Here is a 12,358-nt window from a genome sequence, read left to right on the forward strand (position 1 = left end):
TATCAGAAAATTTCAACTTCAGGAAAGTACTTCAGCTTATTTCTTTTTGATAATTTACTCCTAATTTTTTTCATAGGGTAAGATAAGGAATACTTGGATTTTATTTGTTTTTGTTTCCCAATTGCTAGTTTCTTTTGATGTCCAAACAATAATGATTGAGTCTTTGCCATTCAGGGGAAAATAAGATATTTTATGAGCAAAGAATATCTGATTTTGCTTATCTGATGGACAGTTTCCCTTATAATTGTTCAGATCTAGAATTTTAAATGGAAAGTTACACAAGGTATAATTAAAAATACCTACTGCCTTGTCTCAGCCTATGAATAGAATTGTGGCATCTGGAAAATGAGTCATAAATTGTTTATTGTATGGAAATTTTTATACATATTTATGGTATCACAGTAACAATGCTGGTTTCAAGAAACTATTAATTTTTTTTTCTTCAGAACACACTAGGAGTTCCTTTTAGTTATTTATTTTTTTCCTAAGATATCAAGAAATATTTAATTCAACTCAGTTCCTGAAGGATTGAGGAGGGCCATTTCTATATGTTTCATAGTGTCTACAGCAAAGCAAGCAAACCAATAAACACAAAAGATGTTGAAAGGTGCTCACACACATAAAAATGTCCACATTATTAAAACATGAATACTTCCTGCCTTTTCAGTTAAACTTTGTTAACATCAATGACTTTCCTAGACTTTCAAATGTCTATGTGTAAAGAATCACAAATAAAACATGGTTAAACTCTTGAACAGTTACCTCACAACTTTAGCATATAAACCAAGTTATTGCACATTTAGAAACCTTTCATTAAATTGGTACTACCAGCACTTTGGGAGGCCGAGGCGGGTGGATCACGAGGTCAACAGATCGAGACCATCCTGGTCAACAAGGTGAAACCCCCTCTCTACTAAAAATACAAAAATTAGCTGGGCAGGGTGGTGCGCGCCGGTAGTCCCAGCTACTCGGGAGGCTGAGGCAGGAGAATTGCTTTAACCCAGGAGGTGGAGGTTGCAGTGGACTGAGATCGTGCCATTGCACTCCAGCCTGGGTAAACAGTGAAACTCCATCTCAAAAAAAAAAACAAAAAAGTTGGCACTAAAGAGTTATCGTGACAATAGTTAATTAGTTCAAGCCTATATTTCATTTAAGGAAGTAAAATGCACTGAAAACATTTCTAACTCAAAATCTGGTAACTGTTAAGATAAAACAAGAATTTAAAATGTCCCTATAGCTGATATATTTTAAGATTCATTACCTGTAGTAACCATAATCTATATAAGCTTGTCAGGGAAAAAAATTCAGGTTGAATTTCAAAAAACCCGCATTGATAAATAAGGACCCATGTTTCAAATACCACCTCTGCCAGAAATAGACCACATTGAGTAAATAACCTTGCTTGCTAGGACTTCAGTAGGTTAGTCTTTAAAATAAGAGATTGACTTTGTAGGAGATGTAAAAATAATTTACCCTCTAATCTTTTGAGTTCTTAGCTCTGAGACCCTTGTAACAAAAGACAGATTAACAAGAATGAAAAATCAAACAGAAGTTTATTAACATGTATACATACTTCATGTACACATAAAAGATATCCAAGGGGAAAACTGAGGAAGAGTTGCTTAAAACTCTGGCATGTAGAACATCTTCAACAAAGAACAATATAATTATAAAGAAGTGACGAGACGGAAAAGGACCCAGGTCACTAATGGAGCAAATTGTGGTAGACTAAATAAATGGGGGAACAAATGATAGATAAAGCCTAGATGATAAAGCGTGTTACTTAGATTTCTGTGGTGCCATCTCCAGGCTAATAAGGGTCTGAAGTCTTTTATGCTCAACTTTTGTGCTTTATGGGGGCCAGGAGAGGAGGAACATCTTTGTAAATTTAAGTCCTAATTTTAGTCAAACAGGGGAAGGGCAGAGGGCTTTTATTTGATTTGATTTGATATGTGTTTCATATTGTTTACCTTCAGCACAAAATAATCCTTATGCCAAAGTGGCATAATTTTTGGTGAAATATTCTACTACCCTTGAATTTAGTATCACTTTTCAAAATGGGTTTTCTGGACATAGTCTTCTATCACTAAAGATCTTCACTGGAGTGAGTGCAATTTATATTTTAACTTCCACAAATATCTAAAAATTAATATATTCTATATCTGAGTACTGGAAGAATATGCAGTTTCTTTAGATCGTTTCTTGCTTTGTTTCCAAGTAACATTTTATTCATATTCGGTTAACTTAAATATTATTTATTCAGAGTAAAGGTAAAGTAATGGAGTTGGAAAATTTGTAAATGATGCAAAACCAAGTGAAACCCAAATGAAAATAAGGCTTATTGATTAAATAAAAGTTTCATAGACTTTTCAATATAGAATAACTGCAAGATAATTGAATCTTTACTTTGTGTTAAACTCAAAAATTTTTCATGTAATGTCAGAGAACAATTTAAAGTATCATTTTAGTGTCAAAAAAACTTGAATTGTCACATTAATTAATATTAATTTGAATTTTATTGGCTCTGTAAGTTTGTTTGTATTAATTCTGTAAAATTGTTTTTGTTTCAGTAATAGCAGCTATAACCTAATAATTTTATTTTTAAGTTTATATTTGCACATTTTAATGAGCCCTTAAACATTTTTAAAGTTTTAAGTAAATACTGAAAGGAAATTTTTTCTCTTTTAAAAACTGACTGAACATTATTCAACCTTTAGAACTCTGTTCTAGGATGAATTGATTACTGTTAACATTCCACGCAGCTCATATATTAGTGGCTCAGACCATTTAGAGCCTGTGCAGCTGAAGCAGTTTTCTGACTGTGTGTGACCCTCTGGTGACTGGGACTGTCCAGGCCCAAGACACCCTGGCTTCCTGAGAGTGCCTGTCCTATATCCTTTTTCTCCACCCACTGTGTCTGTTACTGACCTTTTCATAGAAGGAAATGAGGATGGGAAAACCATAACCAGCATTTTTTTTTTTTTTAGCATGAAACTATAGGAAGAAATTTGGAAGTAGAAAAGCCTGCTGTTATGTGTAGTATGTATATATCCCCTACCCCCAAAAAAAGCTAGGGAGGGGGATGGAGTATAATTGGTAGGGTGTTACTTAAGAAACTCAGTAAATAAACTGCCAGAACTTGAATTACACATTTGGGAGGGTGTGGTGATTAGATAAGAGATAGATTCAATGTTGATATAGGTATACCGATATATAGATAGAGATATCCCAAGAAGTAGCTCATTTTCATGCACCGAAATTATTTAGAATTAACTTGTATTTATTTATTCGGAAAATATTAATTGATGATAATTAAGTGCTACAAATTCTAGTAATTTCTGGTGGTGCAGAAGTGAACAAAAAACAAAAGATTTCTGAGTTCATGGAGACAATTTCTGGTTTAATTGGTCACGTACCAGTCTGATGAGGGAAACGTGACAGGATTTGTAAAGGCACCTCAGTTTTGATGCTAAGTACATACTTTCCTTCTGACCTTTTTTTTCTTTAGCATGATTTCCAGAAATTGTGGCCGGATATCTACTGATATTTTAGTATCCAGGTGACATTTCTTCATTTATTAATTTTTTGTCTAAAATTGAATGTTAGTAGTTACTTAGTCTATTTCAAATTAAAATATGAATAATGGTATATATGCAAAATTTGCTTAAAATTTTATTATAGAATAAGGAATAGTAAGTAAATTGGATTTAAATTATAATTATTTAAGTGAACTGACCTGGAATGGTTTTTCCTGTGTTAGTTTCTAATTACCACATCAGTCACTTATAAGCTTCAACATTGCATAGTAACTTACTATATAAGCTACTGTTACATTACATGTAATAAAGCAGATTATTAAAATCTCATTAAAATGATGAAATTGTCACAAATTTTTAAATGGCTTTGAAATAAAATGCCTAATAATCACATGAAAACTGTAGCCAAAAGTATTAATTAAAGAGGAAACCTGCCAATGCTGAGGTTCAGTAGATAAAAATGATCTTTTAAAAACAGATTTTGATACAAATGTTGACATACTATATATTCCATTAATATAACATGTACTCATAAGCAAATCAATAAAATGATAGTGACAGCAAATTAAATGTAATTCTGTATTCGGAGATTAAAATAATAATAATTAACAAACAAATAAAAACCAAACTTTCAAAAATGATTTTTAGCTAATGCTTCTTTCTTTGGTTGGAAGTAAAGTGCACATGCAAACATTCAATTAGCAACAGTGTTAGGAAGTTGTGTACCTGTTCAAGAACAGTGGGACTTGTTTTCCCATTTCTATAGAGTGTAAAATTCATCTTTCTCTGTGTGGAGAAAAACTGTCGCTCAAACCGATGGACATGGGAAGAGGTATGAAGGGACTGAGCACTTACATCAGATATGAAGTCAAGATCTGAACTCCCAGTAGTGCTACTTCAAATGTCCACCTGTCCTAACTTGTCAAACTTTCCATATGTGTCTAGGGTGAGAGATTTCCCAAGTGAATAGAGCTATACCACCAGTGACAATCCATAGTAGGAAATAAGGAAAAATATGACAAAGTCTGTGATAAGTAACAGAAACTCTTAGTTCCTAATTTTATGTCTTACTCTCAAATATATGCATAGCTAGGGGATGACATTTAACCACTGGAGGACAAATCCGCCTTATTTGAATAATTCAGTGATAGGCCTTTGTACAGGCCTATACATTCGAAAGTTCTATAATATGTCACTATTTACACATTAACTTTTTGAGGCATAACAGAGTTTTTGTTTGTGTTCAAAACCATATTATGCAACATTTTGCAGAGCATAACATTCTTCTACCTACCACTTGCTTCTCAAATGCCGAGTATATTGAATAAACCATAGTTAAGAAAAATGACTGTAAAAATGCTGTATCTCTTGAGGTGAATGACATTTGCACATTTCACATACTGCATAACTTGTACTTGTTTAATTATTATACTTTTTTTCTTGACATGGATGCAGAGTTCTATACTGGGCATGTTTCTAGAAACCAAAGGTTTGGAACAGAATTGACAAATGTCATGCATGCCCTTGATTAATTTATTAATTTTTTGCAGTTATTTCTTTTCTTTTCTTTTTTTTTTTTTTTTTTTTTTGATGGAGTCTCACTCTGTCACCCAGGCTGGATTGCCCAGTGGCACCATCTCTGCTCACTTCATCATCCACCTTCCAGGTTCAAGCGATTCTCCTGCCTCAGCCTCCCTAGTAGCTGGGATTATGGCGCCCACCACCACTTCCTCCTAACTTTTTTTATTTTCAGTAGAGACATGGTTTCACCATGTTGGCCAGACAAGTCTTGAACTTCTGACCTCAGGCAGAGGTCAGCCTCTCAAAGTGCTGGGGTTACCAGCGTGAGCCACTGCACCCGGCCTTCTGCAGTTATTTCTAATAGACTTCTCACTACCTTAGAATGAAGTATGTAAGACTGCTATTAGGCTAATTCATAGTCTTTTAAAAAATGTTATTTAAGACTGAAGCTAATTTTAAGCTTGATTCCATCATAGGATAAAGGATAGATAAATGGCAAAATTTATATGAGTAAATAAACCACTATAATGTTTCCATCCCTTTACAGACTATTAGGAGAAAATATTGAGACCCGAATAGTCTCATTAGGCATTAAGTATTCAGGTAAGCTAATATTTCTGTGTTGAGATAGTAAAGTAGTAGGTAGAGAGAATAGAAGGTTTCTATACCAGAAAGTTGCTAACAAGTGGTGTTTGAACATCAAGGGAAGAAGGTACATGGAACCCCTCAGCTTATGTGAGCCCACCGATTTGGGTAGCTGACTATCCAAGGTTGTGAGCAGTAGAAATGCTATAAAATGTGGGCCGTCAACTTTCAGTGGGCCAGAATGATTACCAGGGCTCACTGTGGACTTTTCTCTTTGATCAGCTCACTCATTCCAGTGTGTCTGTTGTTTCTGTTGATTGCTGTCATATGAGATTGCTCAGTTCTCTATATCGTGTTATTAGATTTATTCTTTTTTTTTATTGTACTTTAGGTTCTGGGGTACATGTACTGATCATGCAGGATTGTTGCATAGGTACATACTTGGCAAGGTTGTTTGCTTCCTTCGTCTCCCCATGACCTATAACTGGCATTTCTCCCTATGTTATCCCTCCCAGCCTCCCAACCCCTACTATTCCTCCCTTAGCCCTTCCCCCACCCACACGGACCCTCCCTGAGTTCGTGTGTTCTCATTGTACAACACCCATCTGTGAGTGAGAAGATGTGGTGTTTGGTTTTCTATTCTTGTGTCAGTTTGCTGAGAATGATGGTTTCCAGATTCATCCATGTCCCTACAAAGGACATAAACTCATCGTTTTTTTATGGCTGCATAATAGTCCATAGTGTATTTGTGCCACATTTTCTTTGTCCAGTCTATCATTGATGGTCATTTGGGTTGGTTCCATGTCTTTATGATAGAGTGATTTATATTTCTTTAGGTATATACCCAGTAATGAGATTGCTGTGTCAAATGGAATTTCTATTTCTAGATCCTTGAGATATTGCTGCACTGTCTTTCACAGTGGTTGAACTAATTTACACTCCCACCAACAATGTATAAGCATTTATTTTTCTCCACATCCTCTTGCACATCCGTTTTCTCCTGATTTTTTTAATGATTGCTATTCTAACTGGTGTGAGAAGATATCTCAATGTGGTTTTGATTTGCATTTCTCTAATGACCATGTGATGATTAGCATTTTTTTCATATGTTTCTTGGCCTCATATATGTCTTCTTTTGAAAAGTGTCTGTTCATATCCTTTGCCCATCTTTGAATGGATTTGTTTTTTCTTGTAAATCTGCTCTGGTTCTTTGTAGACTCTGGATGTTAACCCTTTGTCAGATGGGTAGATTGCAAAGATTTTTTCCCATTCAGTTGGATGCCGATTCACTTTAATGATTTTTTCTTTTGCTGTGCAGAAACTCTTAAGGTCTAAAAAATATAGAACACTTCATGAATTTGTGTGTCATCCTTGCACAGAGGCCCTGCTAATCTTCTCTGTATCATTCTGATTTTAGTATATATGCTGCCAAAGTGAGCATTCCTAACTCTATTCTTATCCATACCTAGCAACATTCTTTTCCCAATTTAAAGCTTACTTCCTTGTGGGCAAATGCTTATTTAAAGTACATACCTGTACCAGTCTCCTCACTGTATTATTAGAAAGGAAACACTGTTCAACAAAAAAAAAGATATTTTGTGTATCATAGGTTCTCTAGCTCTAATCCTTGAACTAACACGAGATGCCAGAGAGTCCATTTTAAGTTGCAGGGGTTTCACAGAAAAGGTTTATTAATGATGGAATTTTTACAAACAGCATCACTACAGCAATTCTGCCATGGCATTCAATAGTCTGAGAAAATTACTCTCATATTCTACCATATATATATATATATATATATTCTGGCAATTTATTTAATTTTTTTTATTATTGGATATTTAGACTACTTTATGTGGAATGACATTTTGATAAATTTTTATTTACACAAATATTTAACTACATTTGTAATTATTTTCTTAATATAGAGTTTGAATACATGTATTGGAGCATTTTCAAAGCTTTTAAAAACTATTCAAACATACCTTCCATAATTATTGTGATAATTATTATTTTTATTATTTTTATTTCTTTCTTACTTTTTTTTTTTTTTGAGACAGAGTCTCACTTTGTTGCCTAGGCTGGAGTGCAGCGGAACAGTCCTGGCTCACTGCAACCTCTGCCTCCTAAGTTCAAACTATTTTCCTTCCTATGCCTCCTGAGTACCGGAGACTACAGGCATGCACCACCATGCTCAGCAAATGTTTGTATTTTTAGTAGAGATGGGGTTTCACCATATTGGCCAGGCTGGCCTTGAACTTCTGACCTCAGGTGATCCTCCTGCTCGGCCTTCCAAAGGGCTGGTATTGCAGGCATGAGCCACTGCGTCTGGCCTGTGATAATTATTATTACACAAATAATAAATGATTCAAGGACATACTCTCTTAATTTTACTTTTTTCTATTTCTGGTTTCCTATACACAAATACTTGTCATATTCAGCATAAGTAACATGAAACTATTGGCACAAAAATAGGCTTACAGTCACAATTTTTATACAATTTTCACTTAACATATGGCTTATTATGCTATTTAAGGTGACAGAAATTGATAAGTCTTTTTCCCTAAGTATCTGAATTCTTTCCATTTGTTTTATAGATGACTGGGATGATTCATGCTTATAAGCATTTAGAAGCAATTGGGGCCTAAGTTTGAATATCAAGCCTTGATTCTTTTTCAAGGCTGTATGTTCATCACTAGCATGCCTGTGTTGGAGGTTATGTGATATATTAAGGTAATAAAATAATTGAAATAAGTGAGGTGTTATTGTCATAAATAATAATTTCTTTAAAGTGATAGATATACTTGAAAACTAATTTCAGAATAATTAAATTAGTTTCTTTCCAATAATTTATTTTTTCAGAGTCTTGTAGGAGATAATAATTCAGCTCATGAGAAAATGGCTTATTTAATAGTTTTATTGCTATATGCAATTCACCAAAATCTTCATTATACCATGTTATTTCTAAAGATATTTTCAGCTGTAAGACCAGAAAAAGAATAGGAAAAAAGAATGTCTTAACCCCTTCATATTAATATTTGCTTCAATTACAGTATTTTTATTAATTCAAAAATTATTTGAAAATTGGAGGAGTGTTGATGTACAAGTAGAAAATTTAATAATTATTTTGGAGAGTTACATTTCAAACATGAAATATATAGCAGGTTTTTGAATTGCATGTTCTAATTTGCTAACTTAACAGTTTAGAAATAATATTTGGAAGTATAATTGGACTTTGGACCCGAATACAGAATTGTTATTATGCAACTGTAAGGACAAGAATTTTGACTAGAGAGAAATAATAAACCAAAAGAAATCCTAAATAAAAACCCACAAGCCCCTTGTGACAAAAATACATATTTTCAATGATAAGTAAAATATACATAAGACCTAAGAATCAAATTAATTTGAATTATAAGTTATTGTGGGTGCCACAGTAAAAACGAAAAAAAAAAAAAAAAAGATGGGAAAGATGAATAGAAATGATGATACTGTTTAGGAAGCAAACCTCTTTCCTTTAAATCTTTTGAACTTAATCACTGTTCAATCTTATTTAAGTTGGTGCTTAATAAGAAAATGTTGAAGAAGTGATAGAAAGACAATTTCATTCATGTTCTGAAGCAGTTTCACGTGCCGGTTTCAAACCAATACTAGAATTGTCATCTTTTAAATTTCGTGATACTCCATTAAATCTACTTTATCCCTTATTGATTTAGACTTTTTAAGGAATGCAAATTTTTGATCTGTTTTTTTTTTTTACTTGTAAACAAGCCATTTTGTATATTTTATTAGTAAGTGGGCCATATTGTACGTTTTAACTAATAAACATTCCTTTTAAAGGTAATTTAAGAAATTCTTCCCTATTCACATTGCTTCCTATTACTTCCATAAATATTCCTACTTCTTTCTGTTTTATTTCTTATCATTTTCTCACACAAAGTAATAGTTTGAAAATAACTTTTCTATTTTCTGAATTCGTTTAAGGAGTGCATCAGGGAGGGAAAAAGAAAGAGGAAAGGTAGAAAGAGAAGGGAGGAGAAGGAAGAAGAGAGAGCTCCAGGGTAAGGGAGGGAATGAAATCGATGATTGCTATGATCTTTCATGTTTCTTCTGGTCATATGATACTCATTTTATTTTGTTACTTATAAGAGTCTATTTCTCTAAGTCACTTAGTCAGTAATGGTTTGAAAAAGTGGATATAAATTATTTAAGATATTATTTCTATTAATACGACATTTTTGATTTTCAAGACAAATACTTTCCCAAAATAATGTATTCGTTAAAAATATGATAGTAGTTTCACATTTGTTGGTTTATCCTTTAATGTAAAATAAAACACAATATTGGGGGATGAAGATTATATATTTAAACAAAAGATGGGATGCTTTTTGTTTAAAAAAGATGAGATAATTTGTTGTTAATTATTAATAAAAATGTTTAGTATTATGTTGTACATTTGTTCATAATTGATATTTAAAATCAAATTATGCTCTAAATACACAATTACTTGATATTTTATAACAAATTGTGAGTAAATCTAATTTTTTATATCACAGGACAGAGGTTTTGATGATTTGAAATAGTTAATTCAAATGCAACAATATTTTGAGAAAGACAATTGTGTTAGGTGTCCAAAAAGATTTGCATATCTAATTCTCATACTTACCGTTCGATTCTCCTTCAACAATTATTATTAGAATCAAATTTTATTGGGTGTAGTTTACTTCCTCAATGAGCTGTCTACCTCTAACAAAAATTAAAATTTGTTTGAAAACTATAGTTATTATCTGAGGTAATAAAGATACATTTTCTCTAGAGCGGATAAAATGCTATGGAGTCGAGTCATGGTCACAAATTTTACCCAAAGCAATAGAGAGGAACTTTGAATTAAGTTAAACATGGTTTTGAGTGAAAATGAAAACACGTTTTCAATGTCTGTTACTCATGAATACAAGTATATCTCCATTTTTTCTGAAACAATACTTTGAGTGTGAAATCTAGCCAATAATTTATTGCCTTTAAAAAAATAATAAAAGAATAGGATTAGTTTATCAGCAGGCAGAATTTTAAACAGGAGGATCAGAATAAAGGATGAATTTAAATTTGAAAATATAGGATAATGTCAATTATCCTATTAAAAGAGAAGATCAATTATAAAAGTCTTTTTCAAACTCCCCACAATAGAGGGATCCACTGATATATATATTTTGAGTTTCACTATTTTGAATGAACACAGTATTAAAGCACTTTGGTTAATAGGGGCAGTCATATACTATATTTAGTGCTCTTTGCAAAATATGCTATTAGACATATGCACTCAGTTGTTATGTGTTGAATTTCTGTATAAATCATTTTAAAGAATGTGACATTTTTATTTTATTCAATTTTCAATAGCAGAATGTCATATACTGACAGTTTGGCTATCAGCAACTTGTGCTTGAACACTTGTTTTTCTTACTTGTCAGAACCCTTCTCTTAGGCTGTCTCTTTTTCCTCATAAGGAAAATAGAAAGTCAAATTCCAAAGTTATTGATATTAACTGATATATGGCAATATTTCACCAGTATATAGTATATGTTTTTGTTATGATGGTGATTGTCAGTTTGACATATCATGGGCATTTCAAGACCAAGTTTTAAAACTTAGAAGAGAATATAAGTGCTGTGATGCAAACTTGTTGAATGATGGAAGAGAGGGTTTTACTAAGAAGTTCATTTTTGGAAGTAAATTATCTACCAAGTTTGCTCATTTATGCGTTCCATAGAAAAATAATTTAAGGACCAAACTTTTCCAGACATAAAAATAAATTTATCTTATTAAGATCTATGGACTTAAAAAATCTTTTTCATTTGCTTTTTGCTTTCACAGCACTTCAGAAATAAATATTTTTACATTTCTGTTGTCAGAGTTTGATGAATGAACAAATAAAAGTGTGGAGTGTTTATATATGGGTGTGTGTAGTCAAATACTGTATGGTTCTTTCATATTAATTATATAAGGCCTGTAAGAGGATGACCATGCATCAATATATATTCCCATTATTTACTCTTAAAAAACAAGCCTCCATTATAAAAAAAAAATAAAGAATTACCAAAAAATAAAGAACTGTAACAATTATCAATTTACCAAAACAATCATTATATATTTTAAATGGCCTTTACTGATGTTACAGTTTAGGCAAGAAAAAAATATGATAATTAGCATGCTGTCAATTACATTTTACTTCTGTTAAATATATGAGTGGTGTAATATAGACAAGCCTTACAACTGACAGGAAGAGGCATTGCTAACCAGCAGATGTTTCTAACCACCTTGGAACTTAAAGCTCATTCGCTCAGTGCCTCTACTGTGAATTAAATTGGAGTAGCACTTTGCTGCCTCTCTAGATTTCCATCAAAAAAATAAGGAAGAAAAGAAGGGAAGAATAAACAAGGTGGGTGGGGGAATTGAAGAAAGGGCATGAAATTGATTTAGCAAATGGTTCACCATTGGCATTGCAGTTTATTTCTTGAAAAAGTTTGATATGGAAAGGTATTTCAGAAGAGTATTAATTTCATAGAGTGGATTTTTTAAGGAACAGTGTGAGTTGTCAATTTGTGCAGTGCAACTGGATATGAAGAATATTAAGTGGTTTCCTACAAAATATCTATACACATCTGCCAGAAAGAATTGGGTGTTTAATACACACTGCAATTTAATCCATTTAGACTGTTATTATA

General features: G+C 32.6%; 1 protein-coding gene and 1 non-coding gene across 17 annotated transcripts in view; one reads left to right on the plus strand and one right to left on the minus strand.

Annotated features, from left to right (window-relative positions):
* Positions 1-12,358, plus strand: part of EPHA5 (EPH receptor A5) — a 355,442-nt gene that overhangs the window by 95,913 nt on the left and 247,171 nt on the right. The window lies entirely within an intron of this gene.
* On the minus strand, positions 6,977-7,083 carry LOC118152491 (U6 spliceosomal RNA). Its single transcript, XR_004741252.1, has one exon. It is a non-coding gene; the product is annotated as a U6 spliceosomal RNA (small nuclear RNA).

This window comes from Callithrix jacchus, chromosome 3 (genome assembly GCF_049354715.1).
Source record: "Callithrix jacchus isolate 240 chromosome 3, calJac240_pri, whole genome shotgun sequence".
NCBI classification, from domain to species: Eukaryota; Metazoa; Chordata; class Mammalia; order Primates; family Cebidae; genus Callithrix; species Callithrix jacchus.